Here is an 18,878-nt window from a genome sequence, read left to right as displayed (position 1 = left end):
CCGTGTAGGGAGCCCGATGCGGAACACAATCCCAGGACCCTGGGGTCAAAGATAGATGCTGAACCACTGAGCAACCCAGGGACCCCTAATACTAAGCTCATAGGGACAAACAAAGCAGAACATATTATAAGGTGAATAAAGGAACACAAAACAAAACCATAGAAATTAGTGCAGAAGAGACCAAGAAACTGCTCTATCTTTTAGGACGCTTACCAGGGGAAAGCGCGAACGCAGTCCCCCACTACCACAAATTATGCAGTCGAGTTTCCCACATTTGGGGAAATCGCAGGGGTCAGCACATCCGGAGTGCAATGGATGAGCCTCGCCCTGGGAAAACCACCTTCGTGATCATGGTATCTCCCCTGCCAGGTAAGTATGAGTTGAGGAGCTTGCCTGGTACTTCACCCTCATCCTTAACACACTATACAGTAACGGTCAATTATATTCCGAGTCCTTTAGGCCTTCGGTTCTAAACTGCAAGGTTATTCAGATGACACTGACCAGGGCACACCAGTGGATATGTAGAGGAAATTCTGCCTCATGAAAAATGAATTCGAACACGCAGTCACCGCGCCCTTCATCTCCATATGCCCGCCCCTTGTCACTCGTCGTCATTCTTGACGTCACTTTGTTGGAGAAACGGATAAATTCGTTCTAGCTATGCCTCGCAAGGATTCAAAAGATGATGCCGGGAAAGAAAAAAAAAAAAAAAAAAGAAGATGCCGAACAAGTGTAGTTGGGGAGTTTTTTTAATTCTTTGCTTACCCCAGCGTGGGCAAGTTTGGATTATACAAGTCTGGGAGGCAGTGGCCTGCGGCCGGCAGAGGACGACTACACAGCCTCCATTCCCCTAAATTGTAAAGAAAATACTGTTTGCCTACCTCACAAGGCTTCTGTGAGGACGGAATAAGAGGTTGCAGGTGAAATGCAGGCTCGAGCCCCTCCACTCACAGCCCGGCCATGCTCCAGGACAGGTGTGAGTCTGCAGTTTTTGGCACAAAGGGAAATGGCCTGGATTTGATTACAAACCGAGTGCCCCTCCCTTTTTTTTGGACAACAAAACCAGAGGACACTATTTTCCCCTTGCTGGCCAGGTGCTCTAGGCAAAACGACCGTGTGTGCAGCAACTGTAGTATCAAAGGCTTTGATGGTGTAGAGGCAAAATTTTACCTCTGCCCTGTTAGCATCTCTGGCTAGACCTAAGAATTAATTTGGCATTGACAGTGTAGCAGTCTAAAAGGATTAAAAAAAAATTTTTTTAACAGAAATTTACCTAACACAGAAGCTCTTGAAATGAAGACCTAAAGAAATGGCAAAACTTATGAAAAGCTTTTGTATTAGGTTGAACAAAGAGAGGCAATCGTGTTTTCTTTTTTTTCTTTTTTGTTTTTTGAGGAAATTGTGGAAAAGTAACATATATGGGGGGGCTTTACATAGACATGAATTCTTTTTAACAAGGTATGTACAGAATTCTCTCAGGTTTGAATCCCCTTCTCTGGGAACATTTCTTTTCCCCTGTTATAAGGAGGACATCTTCTACATGGGAGTTTTATCTCTTAATCTCAGGAAGAAGAGGGGAGGTCAGAACCTACCCTTATATCTGCTGTTTTTCAAGTGCTTTTAGCTCAAAAGAATCCTTATGTCAACGTGGCCTATTTTGGGGTGGCATATTCTGCTACCCTTCATTGGTATTTCCCTCAGTAATTAGTATATGTGATTTTTTTTTCTTTAGGTCATCTCTGTGCACAACATGGGACTTGAACTCACATCCTCAAAACCACAGTTGCATGATCTACCTACCAACTGAGCCAGCCAGGTACCCAGCACATGTGATTAAAAGAAACAAACTTTGCTTTATTTAAATTTTTGAGGATATTTTAAATTACAATATTAATTTTGCATATTACAATATTACAATAGTGATAAATGTCCCTTGCAGATAATTTGGAAAAGGCAGAAAAATATTTTTAAAACATTAAACCAGGGATCCCTGGGTGGCGCAGCGGTTTAGCGCCTGCCTCTGGCCCAGGGCACGATCCTGGAGAACCGGGATCGAATCCCACGTCGGGCTCCTGATGCATGGAGCCTGCTTCTCCCTCTGCCTGTGTCTCTGCCTCTCTCTCTCTCTCTGTGTGACTATCATAAAAAAAAAAAATTAAAAAAAAATAAAACATTAAACCACAATCCTCTACAAAATTACCACTGTTAACACTTTGATATTCAACATGGTAATTTCAATATGAATATACCTCACACTATGTTTTCTATTCCTTTTGGTATATACATTGGATTACAGATAACTATAATCAATATTATATTGCTTCTATTTTATTGCCACTGTTCATATATATGAACAACCTTGTTGATTTGTCTTTGTAAGTAACTGATGATTTCTTAGGGTTATTTTTATTTACTTATTAATCTATTTATTTATTTTTTAATGTGTGTGTGTGTGTGTTTTTTTAAGATTTTATTTATTTACTCATGAGAGACATAGAGAAAGAGAGGCAGAGACACAGACACAGGCAGAGCGAGAAGCAGTTTCCAGCGGGGAGTCCGATGAGAGAATCTATCCTGACTGTGGCATCATGGAAGGCAGACACTCAACCACTGAGCCACCCAGGCATCCCTAAAAAAAAAACGTGGTTTTATTTTTAAAGATTTTATTTATTTATTCCTGAGAGACACAGAGAGAGAGGCAGAGACACAGGCAGAGGGAGAAGCAGGCTCCATGCAGGGAGCTTGATGCGGGCCTTGATCCAGGAACCCCGGGATCACACCCTGAGCTGAAGGCAGATGCTCAACCGCTGAACCACCCAGGCATCCCTAAAAAAATGTTTTTAAGTAAACTGTACACCAATATGGAGCTCCAGCTCACAACCCCGAGGATCAAGAGTTGCATGCTCTAATGACTGAGTCTGCTAGGCATCCCTCTTGGGTAATTTCTAGTTATTTTTTCCCTATAATTTTACAATTATCTTAAGAAGTGCCTTAAGTTATTATGTGTGAGTGGGGGCAGAGTAGAGGTGACATATGATACATATTTTTAAATTATTTAAAAACAATTTTTCCCTGATTTATCTTTCAACATCTAGATCTCTAATTTTAGGGTTCATAATTATAAAAATAACTTCAAGTTTGTTAAGAATGAGAGGGAAGCCTAAATTGTATAATGTACCATGCCATAAAAGCAGCATACAAACTTGAATATATAGTATGATTAAAACTATTTCTGGGGGGATCCCTGGGTGGCGCAGCGGTTTGGCGCCTGCCTTTGGCCCAGGGCGCGATCCTGGATCGAATCCCACATCGGGCTCCCGGTGCATGGAGTCTGCTTCTCCCTCTGCCTGTGTCTGCCTCTCTCTCTCTCTGTGTGTGTGACTATCATAAATAAATAAAAATTTTTTAAAAAATTAAAAAAAAAAACTATTTCTGGGACGCCTGGCTGGCTCAGTGGTTGAGCGCCTGCCTTTGACTTAGGGTGTGATCCCAGGGTTCCAGGATCGAGGCCTGCATCAGGCTCCCTGCATGGAGCCTGCTTCTCTGTCTGCCTGTGTCTCTGCAGAATAAATAATATCTTAAAAAATAATAATAAAAATTGCGTGACTACACTGATAAGATGAATATATTATTATATGACATTTCCTTTTTTTTTTAAATTATTTTTTTTTAATTTTTATTTATTTACGATAGGCACACAGTGAGAGAGAGAGAGGCAGAGACACAGGCTCCATGCACCGGGAGCCCGACGTGGGATTCGATCCCGGGTCTCCAGGATCGCGCCCTGGGCCAAAGGCAGGTGATAAACCACTGCGCCACCCAGGGATCCCCATTTCCTTTTTTTTAAAAAGCAAACTCTGGGACGCCTGGGTGGCTCAGCAGTTGAGCATCTGCCTTTGGCCCAGGGTGTGATCCCGGGATCCAGGATGGAGTCCCACATCAGGTTCCTTGCAGGGAGCCTGCTTCTCCTTCAGCCTGTGTCTCTCTGCCTCTTTCGTGCCCTGTGTCTCTCATGAATAAATAAAAATCTTTAAAAATAAATAAAAATAAAAAGCAAACTCTGCTCCCAACATGGGGCTCTGAACTCTTGAACCCAAGACCCAAAGCTGCATATACTTTGAGCCAGCAAGCACCCCCTAAGTGACATTTTCTTCCACCTAAAAATTCACTTTTTCTTTCATTTTAAAAATGCTTTAGGCGCCCTACCTACAGTACCTACATGTTTAAGTCAATCCTGAATTCACTGGTAGTTTGCGACACCAGGTGGCTTCACAAAAGAAAGTTAAATGTTGAAGTATGCACTCTCCAACTCGGTGAAGAAAAAGCAGTCATTGCAGAAGAATGAGCATGTGAGTTTATGTACGTTAACACAGCAAGGTCTTCGAGGAGCTTAAAAGAACAGGAGAAGCTGGGCAGCCTGGGTGGCTCAGCGGTTTGGCACTGCCTTCGGCCCAGGGCGTGATCCTAGAGACCCAGGATCGAGTCCCACGTTGGGCTCTCTGCATGAAGCCTGCTTCTCCCTCTGCCTGTGTCTCTGCCTCTCTCTGTCTCTCTCATGAATAAATAAATGAAATCTTAAAAAAAAAAAAGAAAAAGAAAAAGAAAAAAAAAGAACAAGAGAAGCTTTCCAAAAAATCAAAGCAACAGACGCCTGGGTAGAGGTGACTGGGTGGCTCAGCAGTTGAGCAGACTTCTGCCTTCATTCAGCTCGGGGCATGATCCCAGGGTCCTGGGATCAAGTCCCCACACTGGGCTCCCTGCAGGAAGCTTGCTTCTTCCTCTGCCTATGTCTCTGTGTCTTTCTTTCTGTGTCTCTCAAGAATAAATAAAATCTTTAAAAAATAAAAAACAGGGGATCCCTGGGTGTCTCAGCGGTTTGGCGCCTGCCTTGAGTCCCAGGATGGAGTCCCACGTCGGGCTCCCTGCATGGAGCCTGATTCTCCATCTGCCTGGGGCTCTGCCTCTCTCTCTCACTCTCGCTCATAAATAAATAAATAAATAAATAAATAAATAAATAAATATATATTTTTTAATTTTATTTATTTATGATAGTCACAGAGAGAGAGAGAGAGAGAGGCAGAGACACAGGTAGAGGGAGAAGCAGGCTCCATGCACCGGGAGCCCGACGTGGGATTCGATCCTGGGTCTCCAGGATCGCGCCCTGGGCCAAAGACAGGCGCCAAACCGCTGCGCCACCCAGGGATCCCAATAAATAAATAAATAAATAAATAAATAAATAAACAAACAAACTTAAAAAAATAAAAAACATAAAGCGAATAAAGTTAGAAAGTGACAAAATGAAATACAAGACAATTTTGGTAACAAGATCTACTTATCCCAAGAAGATGTGGTCTATGTATACAATAGCATATTACTCAGCCATTAGAAATGACAAATACCCACCATTTGCTTCGACGTGGATGGAACTGGAGGGTATTATGCTGAGTGAAGTAAGTCAATCAGAGAAGGACAAACACTATGTGGTCTCATTCATTTGGGGAATATAAAAAATAGTGGAAGGGAATAAAGGGGAAAGGAGAGAAAATGAGTGAAAACATCAGTGAGGGTGACAGAACATGAGAGACTCCTAACTGGGAAACAAGGGGTGGTGGAAGGGGAGGTGGGCAAGGGGTTGGGGCGACTGGGTGATGGGCACTGAGGGGGGGCACTTGACGGGATGAGCAGTGGGTGTTAATACTATATGTTGGCAAATTGAACTCCAATAAAAAAAAAAGAAAAGAAAGGGAAAGAAGGAAGGAAGGAGAGAGGGAAAGAAGGAAGGAAGGAGGGAAGGAAGGTAGGTTCAAATGACTTACAAAAGAATGGGCTGAATATGTCGTATTCGAGTACAGAATGTTAAAAATGACTACAAATATGTAAAATATGAGGACGCCTGGGTGGCTCAGTGGTTGAGCGCCTGCCTTCCGACTGAGGGCATTATCCTGGAGCCCCTGGATAGGATCGAGTCCCACATGGGGCTCCACACGGCGAGCCTGCTTCTGTGTCTCTCATAAATAAAATCTTAAAAAGAAAAAACTACTTATCCCCAAATGACCAAAGTATTAACAAATCATAACCTGGGGGGGAATCAGAGGCTGCTAGCGGGCAGCCTGGGTGGCTCAGCAACTTACCGCTGCATTCAGCCTAAACCCTGATCCTGGGTGGCACAGCAACTTAGCGCCGCCTTCAGCCCAAACCCTGATCCTGGGTGGCACAGCAACTTAGCGCTGCCTTCAGCCCAAACCCTGATCCTGTTGGCGTTGCATTCAGCCCAGAACCTGATCCTGGAGATCCTTGGATCGAGTTCCCGACCATCAAGATCGCTTTAACTATCCCGAAGAAAAAGTTGCCAAACTTCTGCCGGTTCAACAATTCACACAGGGGAGAGCGCGAACGCAGTCCCCACTACCATAAATTATGCAGTCGAGTTTCCCACATTTGGGGAAATCGCAGGGGTCAGCACATCCGGAGTGCAATGGATAAGCCTCGCCCTGGGAAAACCACCTTCGTGATCATGGTATCTCCCCTGCCAGGTAAGTATGAAATGGAAGAGAACACAGCAATACCCGCTCCTGCGCACACCACTCTAAGGTTGGGGTCACTCCTGAAACGACTCTAATTGGCCTTTATCTACAAGTACTGACATGAAAAACGAGATTTTTGTACTATATATCTTACTATTGGTAACAGCAGATAATCATACACATTTTTCCAGTAAACACGGCCCCAAAGGCTCCTTGTCTTAAATCTGCATACTCCACCTCCCGGCATTACATCACGTGCGCTCGACCGGCAGAGCCGGCAGCTGCTTTCTCTTTTGAGGCTGCCTTCGCAGACCAGTTCCTTCCCTTTGTCCCAACCTAATTTTCCTGACGGAAATCCATCCCTCTCCCAACTTTTGGCGTAGCTGAAAGTTTTCAGATCTCCCTGCCTGAAGTACTCTTTGGCAAACGGACACGAATAGCTTCCAACCGCAAGCCAGCTTAGCTTCAGGCTTTCCAGAAATACCAATGCTCCACACCAAACCGGCACCATTTTCTCCTATTGCAGCAGGTGGAGGAGGAAGAGCGTTGAGGAGCAAATGTGGCTACGTGTTAACAGGGTATATTGCAGAGTAAGGCTTTGGGAATTCAAGATTTCTTTTTTTTTTTTTAAGGATTTTATTTATTTATTCATGAGAGACACACAGAGAGAGGCAGAGGCACAGGCAGAGGGAGAAGCAGGGTCCATGCAGGGAGCCCGATGTGGGACTTGACCCCCGGTCTCCAGGATCACACCCTGGGCCGAAGGCAACGCTAAACCGCTGAGCCACCCAGGCTGGCCCATATATGATTCCATTTTATATGAAATTTCTAGACAGGGCAAATCTATAAGAGATAGATCAGTTGTTGCCTATGGCTAGGGTTGAGGCATGGGAACCAGGAATAACTGCAAATGGGTACAAGAGAATTGGGGGGGTTTCATAAAAATGTTTTAAAACTGGATTGTGGTATTGGATGGGCAACTATATAAAATACTAATCATTAAACCAAGTAATGAGTGACTGTTATATGTATATTACACTTCAATAAAGTGGCTAATAATGTCAAGAAAAAGAGCCATTATCTTTAGAGATACTGAAATAATCATGGCTGAAATACAAGGATATATGGGATTTACTTCAAAAGAGGTTTGGGGGTTTAGGATGTGAAGGTATAGATGAATCAAGATTGGCCTTGCATCAATCATTGCTGAAGCCTAGTATGGTATGGCTAGCTGGGAGAATACTATGTTTATCTCTTTTAGTTTACATGAGAAGTTTTTCATAATAAAAAAATACATCTTTCATAATATAAAGAAGGAAACCATCTTTTCCCTTATGATTTTGAGTACCTTGAGATGTTAATACCCTAGCCTTCCCATCTGTGAATAACAATGGATGGAGAAAAGGAGGAAGTACAGCCTCCTGGATTCTACATTTAATAGGTAAAAAAAAAAAAAAGGTACAGGTCAGATCTAGAAGTCATGTTTTTCTCCTTTCTTTCCCCTTATATCACACATTCAATCCACAGTAAGTCTTTATCATTTTTCTTAAGAAATAAGAATCTGATCGGGATCCCTGGGTGGCGCAGCGGTTTAGCGCCTGCCTTTGGCCCAGGGCGCGATCCTGGAGACCCGGGATCGAATCCCACACCGGGCTCCCGGTGCATGGAGTCTGCTTCTCCCTCTGCCTGTGTCTCTGCCTCTCTCTCTCTCTCTGTGTGACTATCATAAATAAATAAAAATTAAAAAAAAAAAAGAAATAAGAATCTGATCCCTTCTCACTATCTCTAGGGCTACCACTTTGGTACAAGCCATTTCAATTGTATTTCTATGTACCAGGAATGGACACTTAGAAAACGAGAATTTTAAGTTAGGCAAAGAAAGACAAATCCTGTGTGATTTCACTTATATGTAGAATCTACAAGACAAAACTTAGATTCACCAATAGAGAAAAGAGATGGATGGTTGATTTTCAGAGGGTACGGGGGGGGGGGTAGGGGGCATACTGGATGAAGAAAATTAAGAAGTACAAACTTCCAGCTATAAAATAAATAAGTCATGGGGATGTAATGTACAGTATGGGGAATTTGGCCAATAATATTGTATTAACTTTGTAAGGCGACAGACTGTAACTAGACTTATTGGTGACTTTTTTCACAATGTATACAAATGTCCAATCCCTATGTTGTACACCTGAAATATAACATTGTATGTCAATTATACCTGAATAAATAAAATAAAAAGAAAATGAAATTTCAAAATCAATACTATATAAAGTGCCAGATACATATTTTCCTACCACTTACATTTCCTCCTGCCTTTTCTTCTATTACTCTACATAGTCTACAATAATATGATTAATAAGTTATTTCTTTTTATGATTGGAAGAGGCAAATCATAACATTTTCCTTTTTATTTTAGGTTTTTAAAAAATTTTTATTTATTTATTCATGAGAGATACAGAGAGAAGAACAAAGACATAGGTAGAGGAAGAAGCAGGCTCCCCACAGGGAGCCTGATGCAGAACTTGATCCCAGAACCCTGGCATCATGACCCGGGGTTCTGGGATCGTGAGCCACCCAGGTGCCCCATTTTTTAATTTATTTTTTTAAAGACTATTTATTTATTGTGTGTGTGTGTGAGAGAGAGAGATCATAAGCAGGGGGAGGGGCAGAGGGAGAAGACAATTGCACTAAGCAGGGAGCCTCATATGGGGATCGATCGACCCCTGAACCCTGGGATCATGACCTGAGCTGAAGGCAGAGGCTCAACTGACTGAGGCACTCAAGTGTCCTCATAACATTTTCTTTTAAAACCCCAAAGCCGGGATCCCTGGGTGGCGCCAGCGGTTTAGCGCCTGCCTTTGGCCCAGGGTGCGATCCCTGAGACCTGGGATCGAATCCCATGTCGGGCTCCGGTGCATGGAGCCTGCTTCCCTCTCTGCCTCTCTCTCTCTCTCTCTGTGACTATCATAAATAAATAGAGATTTTAAAAAATCAGCTTTATTTAAAAAAAAATAAAAATAAAAAAAATAAAACCACAAAGCCAGGACTCCTGGCGGCTCAATGGTTGAGCATCTGCCTTGGCTCAGGGCGTGATCCTGGATCCGGGAATCCAGTCCCATATCGGGCTCCTCACAGGAAGTCTGCTTCTCCCTCTGCCTATGTCTCTGCCTCTCTCTGTGTGTCTCTCATGAATAAATTAAAATCTTTTTTTTAAAAAAACCACTTCAACCCAAACCCTTGCTAATATCCTTATCTTTCCAAGTGAGGAGTTAACAAGTAATAAAGTAATAAAGAGATGTGATTTAAAATTACCTAGGGGGGCAGCCCTGGTGGCTCAGCGGTTTAGCGCCGCCTTCAGCCCAGGGCCTGATCCTGGAGACCCAGGACAGAGTCTCACATCAGACTCCCTGTATGGAGCCTGCTTCTCCCTCTGCCTGTGTCTCTGCCTCTCTCTCTCTCTGTGTCTCTCATGAATAAATAAGTAAAATCTTAAAAAAAAAAAAAAAAATTACCAAGGGGGCACCTGGATGGCTCAGTTGGTTAAACACCCAACTCTTGGTTTCCGTTCAGGTCATGATCTTGGCTTGAGATCATGGGATTGAGCCCTGTGTTGAGTTCCCCAATCAGCAGGGAGTCTGCTTGAGTTACTCTCCCTCTGCCCCTACTCATGCTCTCTCTCTTTTTCTATCTCTATAATAAATAAATAAATCTGTAAATAAAATAAAATTACCAAGGGAACTGACTGAAGAACTGAAAATTGTCCCCTAAATAAAAGGATAGAGGAAGGAAGGTACTGTTTTGGGGAATATCAGTCAAATCCTCAGTATAAACAGCAGCACAAACATTATTTACTGAGGTAACCATGATGGAACAGCTATACAAGTTTTACAAGTAGTACTCTGGGGGTCTCCTGGCTGGCTCAGTAGGTAAAGCATGCTAGTCTTCATCTGGACTTGTGAGGTCAAGCCCCATGTTGGGCTTAGAGCTTACTTAAAAAAAAAAAAGAAAAGAAAAGAAAAAGAAAAAGCAGTGCTCTGGGGGAGGAATGGATGTGAGAAAGGGTGGATCAGGGGAATGTTACTGAGGTTGAATCTTTCTGTATGATGCTTTCACATGCATGTCATTTTAATAAAATTGGGGGTAAAAATCAAGATCTAGGAGAAAATCTAAAACACTTTCACTAGCAGAGACTGTATTGTAGTGTAGTTTTTTATTTTCGGGAAAATCTAACAATACAGCTCATGAGACATACCTGAAAAGGAGTGAACCCTTAGGCAGCCCGGGTGGCTCAGCGGTTTAGCACCGCCTTCAGCCCAGGGCGTGATTCTGGAGACCCAGGATGGAGTTCCATGTTGGGCTCCCTGCATGGAGCCTGCTGCTCCCTCTGCCTGTGTCTCTGCCTCTCTGTGTGTGTGTGTTTCTCATGAATAAATAAATAAAAATCTTAAAAATAAAAATCCTTTAAAAAAAAGGAGTGAACCCCCCCCTCCAAATTTTAACTACTCATTTAAATGGTAAACACCCCGGCTTCTTCAAAGTAATCTATCATTTCACACTCTTAATTAACAAAGTGAAGACAATCCCTTATTACTCCCTTTATCCTCCTCCCTAGGTGCATTTCTAGGTGCTTAGTCACCCAGACACTTCCTTCTATTCTTTTATTGTACACAGCTAAGGAACAACCAAGTGGAAAAACAGCTGCAGATAGCTTAAGGTAGTGAGAAGTGCGCCCTCTAGTGGTTAGCAGAAGAGTACACTCCATTCGGCAAGGAACTGGTACCAAGCGAACGGCCACGCAAGCAATAATGGCCGCACACATCGGTATACTAACGTAGACAATAGAATTACAAAAAGCCACATTGAGGAACTAAAACCCAAGCAGCAAGCCAATCTTATGTCTTTTCAAAGTGCAAGTTACCAGTGGCGAGTACAGATTCAGTCCCCCTCTACCAAAAATCATGCCCTCCAGTTTTCCATAGCTGAGGAAATTACCGGTCAGCACACCCAAAGTGCAATGACAGACAAATGTATGTACAATGTAAACAGATCAGCAGATACTGCTCATTTACATAGCCTAAGCACCTTTTGGTGACACTGCTCTATAACTACTGGTTTCCTTGATGTGGGAGGCTAATAGCCCACCAAAAATGTCCACCTTAATCCCAAGAACCTGTGAAAGTATGCCTTTAATTTGCAAGATTACACAGGTGTGACCAATGATTCTAGGATGGGAAAAACAACTTACAATTATTCTTGTATGTCTAATATGTATATATTAGGTCTTATTTATTCATGAGAGACATACAGAGAGGCAGACACAGGTGTCCCTTTTATGCCTAACAACCATAAAAGGGTTACAGAAAATTAGGAAGGTAGAAAAGGGGCGCCTGGGTAGCCCGGTGGTTGAGCGTCTGCCTTTGGCTCAGGTCTCAAGTCCAACCATCTGGGTCCCCTTCAGGGAGGCTGCTTCTCCCTCAGCTTACCTCTCATGAATAAGTAAAACCTTAGCTAAAAAGAAAAAAAAAAAAAAAAGGAGTAAAAATACATGAAGGTTAAACCCTTGAAGGTCAAACTCTCTAAGTCCTATTATTAACGGAAATCGCCAAGGAACTATTACACGTGCAATTCCTCCTAACTACAAGTGACTTGAAAAACAAACAAGTTCTACTTGTTTAAAACATAACCTACCCCTAACCTGCCACAACTACTAGTCACACAAAAGCAAGCTCTTCTCTTGAACGACATAAAACCAGGGGAAAGCGCGAACGCAGTCCCCCACTACCACAAATTATGCAGTCGAGTTTCCCACATTTGGGGAAATCGCAGGGGTCAGCACATCCGGAGTGCAATGGATAAGCCTCGCCCTGGGAAAACCACCTTCGTGATCATGGTATCTCCCCTGCCAGGTAAGTATGAGCTGTCGTACCTGCCTGGCACCTCACGCTCAGATGGAAGTCACTCTAAAGATAGGATTACTTTTCTCATGCATTCTATCGACGCCATTGCTTCTGAAATAAAGAGTCTCCAAACTATAGTTACTATGCAGCAATATTTTATATATCTGGATATTGCCATAAATCTTAGGAACTATAAGCCCAGTGTAAGCATGACCAGCAGTCATTGCGCTTATCTACATATTCCACACCCCTTTTGCTGATCTCATTTAGCGTATCGTATTTTCCTAGCTACTCGTGCTGTTCAAATACAACTCAAAGGTAAAGATGCTCTACAGATTTAAAGATAAACAACATAAATTAGTTCCTTATTTCAAGGTTTGGGAGCTAATGGTGTCACTGATGTCTGGCGCAGATCAGCAAGCCCCTAGCCACGTAATTGAAAGACCAAGACTAAAAAGATTAAATTTGGGAAAACTACATATGAAAATCCAATTCGGGGATCCCTGGGTGGCGCAGCGGTTTAGCGCCTGCCTTTGGCCCAGGGCGCGATCCTGGAGTCCCGGGATCGAATCCCGCGATCGAATCCCGCGATCGAGTCCCGCGTCGGGATCCCGGCATGGAGCCTGCTTCTCCCCCCTCCTGTGTCTCTGCCTCTCTCTCTCTCTGTGTGAGTATCATAAATAAATAAAAATTAAAAAAAAAAACATTAAAAAAAAGACAAAGAAAATCCAATTCGTGTATTGCTAAAAATAGGTTGTTCAAGGCTTCAAGCACAAGCACAAAATATGCTCTCTTTCAAATACACAGCAAATGATCACCCTTACTTGAAAAAGCAGTTGTATAAATACTAGTTCTAATTCTGAGGCAAGCTAACTAGGGAAAAGCTCACAGCACCCCCTTCCTATACACACATTTGGGGAAGTTCCAGGGGTCTGCAGAGCTGGAGTGTGATGATGGATTGTGATGATGGTCCACACGATTGGAAGCCCCCTGCCTGAACAGAATGTCTCTCTTCCCAAGCATCAATAAATTGTTTCTAAGTATCCTTAGCCCTGCCCCGTGCCAACTCCCCTGTGTTCTATTATACAAGCTGTCATCCGTCATCATTTTATTTTTCATGGGTGTCTCCGAAATCCAGAACAAGACTACTGGAGACTCCATCCCAGAAGAAACTGCCCAGCCCTCCTTGATTCTTAAGATTTTATTTTATTTATTCATGAGAGAAACAGAGAGGCAGAGATACAGGCAGAGGGAGAAGCAGGCTCCCTGTGAGGATCCCAATGTGGAACTCGATCCCAGGACCCTAGAATCATGAGGACCCTGAGCCAAAGGCAGATGCTCAACCACTGAGCCACCCAGGTGCCCTCCTTGACTCATATTAGACTCTTCAATAAGAGCAAATCCTATCTCAGGTAATGGTTAATAATTCCAATACCATAACCACATATAAATATTATTAGTCTTAATCCTATCCTTCCTCCTTCACTGTAAATTAAAATTGGAGTTTCCAAGTTCCAACTGTTCAATTGTCTCTCCATGATCACACCAGAATCACCTTACTTCCCAAGTCTTTATTTTACAGGACTCTGCTGGTGTTCTCTGCCAAAATGAATTTTTTTTCAAAGATTTTATTTATTAATTCATTAGAGACACACATAGAGAGAGAGGCAGAGACACAGGCAGAGGGAGAAGGAGGCTCCATGCAGGGAGCCCCACATGGGACCTGATCCTGGGAGTCCTGGCTGGGCTGAAGTCCGCCCTGGGCTGAAGGCAGGCACTAAACCGCTGAGCCACCCAGGGATCCCTCAAAATGAATTTTTATTTTTTTTTTCAGAGTTTTACATCTTTAGAACTGGAAGAAATAATGCTGATTTTAAAAAATCTTATTAAAGTACAGATGGAGAGAGAATAAATATTGGGGCAGAGTGGAGGCAGAGACTCTGATGGGAGCTGCAACTATTCCTCAAATCTGACTCTTTATTTCAAAAAAATCACCAGTTCGATTTTTATAGATTTTCTCCCCCCAAAGAACTATATAATATATATGCATATGTATCCATAGTCACATATACATAAACATATATATGCATATACAACCTAATCTAAAAATAAAATATCTATGTTTTGTGAAATTAAAGTTAAGAGATCTTGAAATCTGGCAGGAACCACTCATGTAAGGGAAAAAGGTGGTATCTATGAACTAGACTACTGTTACCACTAAACAACTCTTAAATTCAAACTGCCATTTTCAGGGATGCCTAGGTGGCTCAGTGGTTGAGCGTCTACCTTTGGCTCAGGTCATGATCCTGGGGTCCTGGGATCAAGTCCCACATCGGACTCCCTGAGGGAGCCTGCTTCTCCCTCTGCCTATGTCTCTACCTCTCTCCCTGTGCCTCTCACAAATGAATAAATAAAATCTTAAAAAAAAAAGTAAGAAAAAAGTTTAAAAAAAAACTGCCATTTTTAGATGTGTGACTAGCAGCGTTTTTCTTCTTTTTTAAAAGATTTTATTTATTTGAGAGACAAAGTGAGAAAGCACAAGTGGGGGAGGAGCAGAGGCAGAAGCAGAATTCCTGCTGAGCGTGGAGCCCCAGGTGGGGCTTGCTCTGTGGCAGAGCTGACTGAGCCACCCACACCTCCCAGCAGTGCTTTCTTAAACAAGTAACACACAGCTCTTAAACAGCCCCTACTCTTCACAAGGCTAGTTTCAATATTTCACAAGAACTTCATTGTTATTGCCTTACTTATCAAAACATTCATCTGAGACAGTATGCCTTAGGGCAAAAAGGTGACTTTCCCTCACTTTCTTGTAGCTCAAGCAGGTTAAGAAAGACATTAGAGCTATAATCCTCACAGAAGCCCTGCAAACCTTAGTATCTTGAGGAAAGCCACATTTCTTTGATTGGAAAAATACAAGGACATACATGTGTTTGTTAAATAATAACAAGTTAACACAGAAAAAGGTAAAGTTTTTTAGTTCCTTTTACAAAGCTTGAAAAACTATTGCCAAAGCCAAAGTAGATGTAATAATCTCACAAACAAAAAGACAAACTGTTAGCTAAGTCTTTTTTTTTTTTAAGATTTTATTTATTTATTCATTCATAGAGATAGAAAGAGAGGCAGAGACACGGGCAGAGGGAGAAGCAGGCATCAGAGAGAGCATGACGTGGGACTCGATCCAGGGTCTCCAGGATCACACCCTGGGCTGCAGGCAGTGCTAAACCGCAGTACCACCAGGGCTGCCCTGTTAGCTAAATCTATAACAGCTTTACGAACTGGATCTAATAGGGTACTAAAATAACATACACAATAACTAAATAGGTTTTATGACAGGAATATCGGACCTAAGTACATAAGAGTATATGATAGAAATAGCATGTCCTATAGGTGAGGACAAAAATTAATTACCTCCTAAGGAGTGCTTAGAAAATTGGATCACCACTGAAAAAAAATTACTTTCTATTTTATATTTTAAAAATCAGATAGGTTAAAATGTCCAAATTAAGTCATAAACCTCATGTAGAAAAATACAGGTATTTATGTTTATGATTTTGAAGAAAAGTATTTAAAATGTTTTTTCTTGTTTATTTAAGTAAGTAATTTCTGCACCCAAAAAGGGGCTCAAACTCATGATCCTGGGATCAAGAGTCACATGCTCTTCTAACTGAGAGCCTGCCAGTTGGAAAAGACTTTCTAATTTCTAAGCATGTTACCAAAGTCAGAATTAAATACAAACTTCAACTGAATCTGCATACAACAAAAGTCAACAAAGTAAAAAATCTCCAATTTTAAATACAAATGACAAAGTGGGAAGATATTTGCAATATACAGATTAGGCAAACAGCCTATAGAATATGCGTATTAGAGAAGAAAGGCAGCATATGGAATAAAAGCATGGGTTTTGATGTCAAAGCTGATCAGAATATGTGGCCTATAGTAAGCACAATAAATATTAGTTGTTTCTGATAATAAAGAAAAATAGACCTGTTACAAATATTTATTTTAAATTAAAATATGTCAGTTATAAAGTGGGAAAGAATGTACTGATGTTCATAGCACATTATTCACAATAGCCAAGAGTGCAAGAAACCCAAGTGTCTATCCACAGATGAATGGATAAACAAAATGTGATATAAAAGTAAAATCGTATATTACTCAGACTTCAAAAGGAAGGAAACTCTGACATATGCTACAATATGGATAAACTTTCAGGACATTATGTTAATGTTATGGTTATGAAATAAACCAGTCACAAAAAGACAAATACTACATGATTCTACTTCTGTAAGGTATTAAGCATATTAATTAATTAATTAATAAGTATTAATTAATAGAAACAAAGTAGAATGGTGGTAGCCAGTGGCTGAGGGAAGGGGGAATGAGAAGCTGTTGTTGAATGGGTATACAGTTTCAAGTCTGCAAGATAAAAAAGCTCTGGAGATCAGTTTTACAACATTGTGAAGAAAATTAACGCTATTGAACTGTACACTTAAAAATGATTAAGATGATAAATTTTATGTTATCTTACCATTTTTACAAATTAAAAGTGGGCAAGGGATATAAATGAGTTATAATAAAGTATATTTGCCCAATAAAACCATATAAAAATTTTAACTTAATAATAAAAGATAATAACCAGTTAAAATCAATTATACCTCAATAACAAAGGAAAAATTTATTTATTTATTTATTTATTTATTTATTTATTTATTTATTTCCCAAAGGAAAAAATATTTGAAGACTCAAAGGCCAGTGTTCGGGTGGAGGTAGGAAAATTAGCCCTCAAATGCTGTTAGTAGGAGTGTAAGGTGGTACAAACATTTGGCAATATGATTCAAAATGAAAATGTGCGTACTCTCTGACCCAAGAATTCTACTTCTAGAAAATACTGAGAGAGAGAGAAAGAGAGAGAGAGACTATGCTATTTTATCATAGCAAAAAAATGTAATAATTCAACTGTACAGTGATAGGCCACTTATTAGAAACATGGGCCTCAGGAACATATGCAACCCTTAAGTTTAATTTTCAAATAATTTGTAATTACATGGGAGAAAGCTTCTGACAAACTACTAAGTGAAAAAATATATGCAAGTTTATTTACAATTTGACCATAAATATGTAAAATAAGTACATTATATGAACTTGTAGAAAGATTTAAAAAACCCAAAATGTTAACATTATCTATGAGTTAAACAGAAAATGTATGAGTTTGTTTCTTCTTTATATTTTCTAGATCTTGTCTTCTACAAGTATATGCTTACTACAAATTTATATTTTTTACCATATGTATTTTTTTTAAGATTTCTTCCATTTATCTGAGAGAACATAAGAGAGAGATATCACAAGCAGGGGCAGGAGCAGAGGGAGAAGAGACTCCTTGCTGAGCAGGGAGCCCAACCAGGCACTACCACCATATTTAAAGTACAAATAGAAAAATATAGGGAGAGGGAAACCTGAGTGGCTTAGTGGTTGGGCATCTGCCTTTGGCTCAGGTCATGATCCTGGAGTCCTGGGATTGAGTCCAGCATCGGGCTCCCTGTGGGAAGTCTGCTTCTCCCTCTGCCTGTGTCTCTGCCTCTTTCTCAGGTCTCTTATGAATAAATAAAATCTTTTTTAAAAAGAAAAATATATGGAGAAAGGTACAGATCAATCATCTAACCATCCTTTTTTTTTTTTTTTTAACACATATCTACTTAGCACCTACTAAAACCATACACACTGGGTTAGGGGCTCTAGGAAAACAATAGGAAGTAAAATCCACACGGTCTCACTCTACTTAAGTTTTCAATCTAGTCAGGGAGACAGACATATGTTAAGTAAATGATGACACAGAGGCACTTGGTACCGTGAGAATCTTAAAAGGGAGATTTGAGTCTTACTAAGAAATTTGGTCTGTATCCTAGGAGCAAAATAGGAAGTGACATGAGCTGAAATGTAGAACTGTACTGTAGAAAGAACATTCTGGCTGCAGTATTAGAGAACAGACAGGGGGAGGAGATGACAAGATGTACAGAGACTAGCTAGGATCTTGAGTACCTATAAGCAAAATGATGGGAGCTTGGCCTGGAGGAAGAGGCATGAACAGAATCAAGATATGTTAAAGAGAAACTTAATAGAATCTGTATAATGCATTGAACATGAGGAATGAAAGGGAAGGAGGTCTTGAGAATATTCCTAGGTTTCTAGTGTGTACACATGGAAGGATGGATATTCAATTCATGGAGGTAGGGAATGCAGCAAGAGACAGGTTTTGGCAGGGGGCTGAAGAAGATAATGAGATAGGTTTAAGATGGCCTGAGTTGGGACCCCTGGGTGGCTCAGCGGTTTGGCGCCTGCCTTTGGCCCAGGGCGCAATCCTGGAGTCCCAGATCGAGTCCCGCATTGGGCTCCCAGCATGGAGTCTGCTCATGCTTCTGCCTGTGTCTCTGCATCTCTCTCTCTCTCTCTCTCTCTG

General features: G+C 41.3%; 3 non-coding genes across 3 annotated transcripts; all 3 read right to left on the bottom strand.

Annotated features, from left to right (window-relative positions):
• Window positions 1–213: 213 nt before the first annotated feature.
• Window positions 214–377, bottom strand: LOC121474406. Its single transcript, XR_005983395.1, has one exon. It is a non-coding gene; the product is annotated as a U1 spliceosomal RNA (small nuclear RNA).
• Window positions 378–6,379: 6,002 nt separating this feature from the next.
• LOC121474293 lies at window positions 6,380–6,541 on the bottom strand. The gene has a single exon (XR_005983314.1). It is a non-coding gene; the product is annotated as a U1 spliceosomal RNA (small nuclear RNA).
• Window positions 6,542–12,277: 5,736 nt separating this feature from the next.
• LOC121474281 lies at window positions 12,278–12,441 on the bottom strand. Its single transcript, XR_005983303.1, has one exon. It is a non-coding gene; the product is annotated as a U1 spliceosomal RNA (small nuclear RNA).
• Window positions 12,442–18,878: the final 6,437 nt, after the last annotated feature.

This window comes from Vulpes lagopus, chromosome 12, assembly GCF_018345385.1.
Source record: "Vulpes lagopus strain Blue_001 chromosome 12, ASM1834538v1, whole genome shotgun sequence".
Classification (NCBI taxonomy): domain Eukaryota; kingdom Metazoa; phylum Chordata; class Mammalia; order Carnivora; family Canidae; genus Vulpes; species Vulpes lagopus.
The sequence above is the reverse complement of the archived record's forward strand: the minus strand, read 5'-3'. Positions and strand labels throughout refer to the sequence as shown.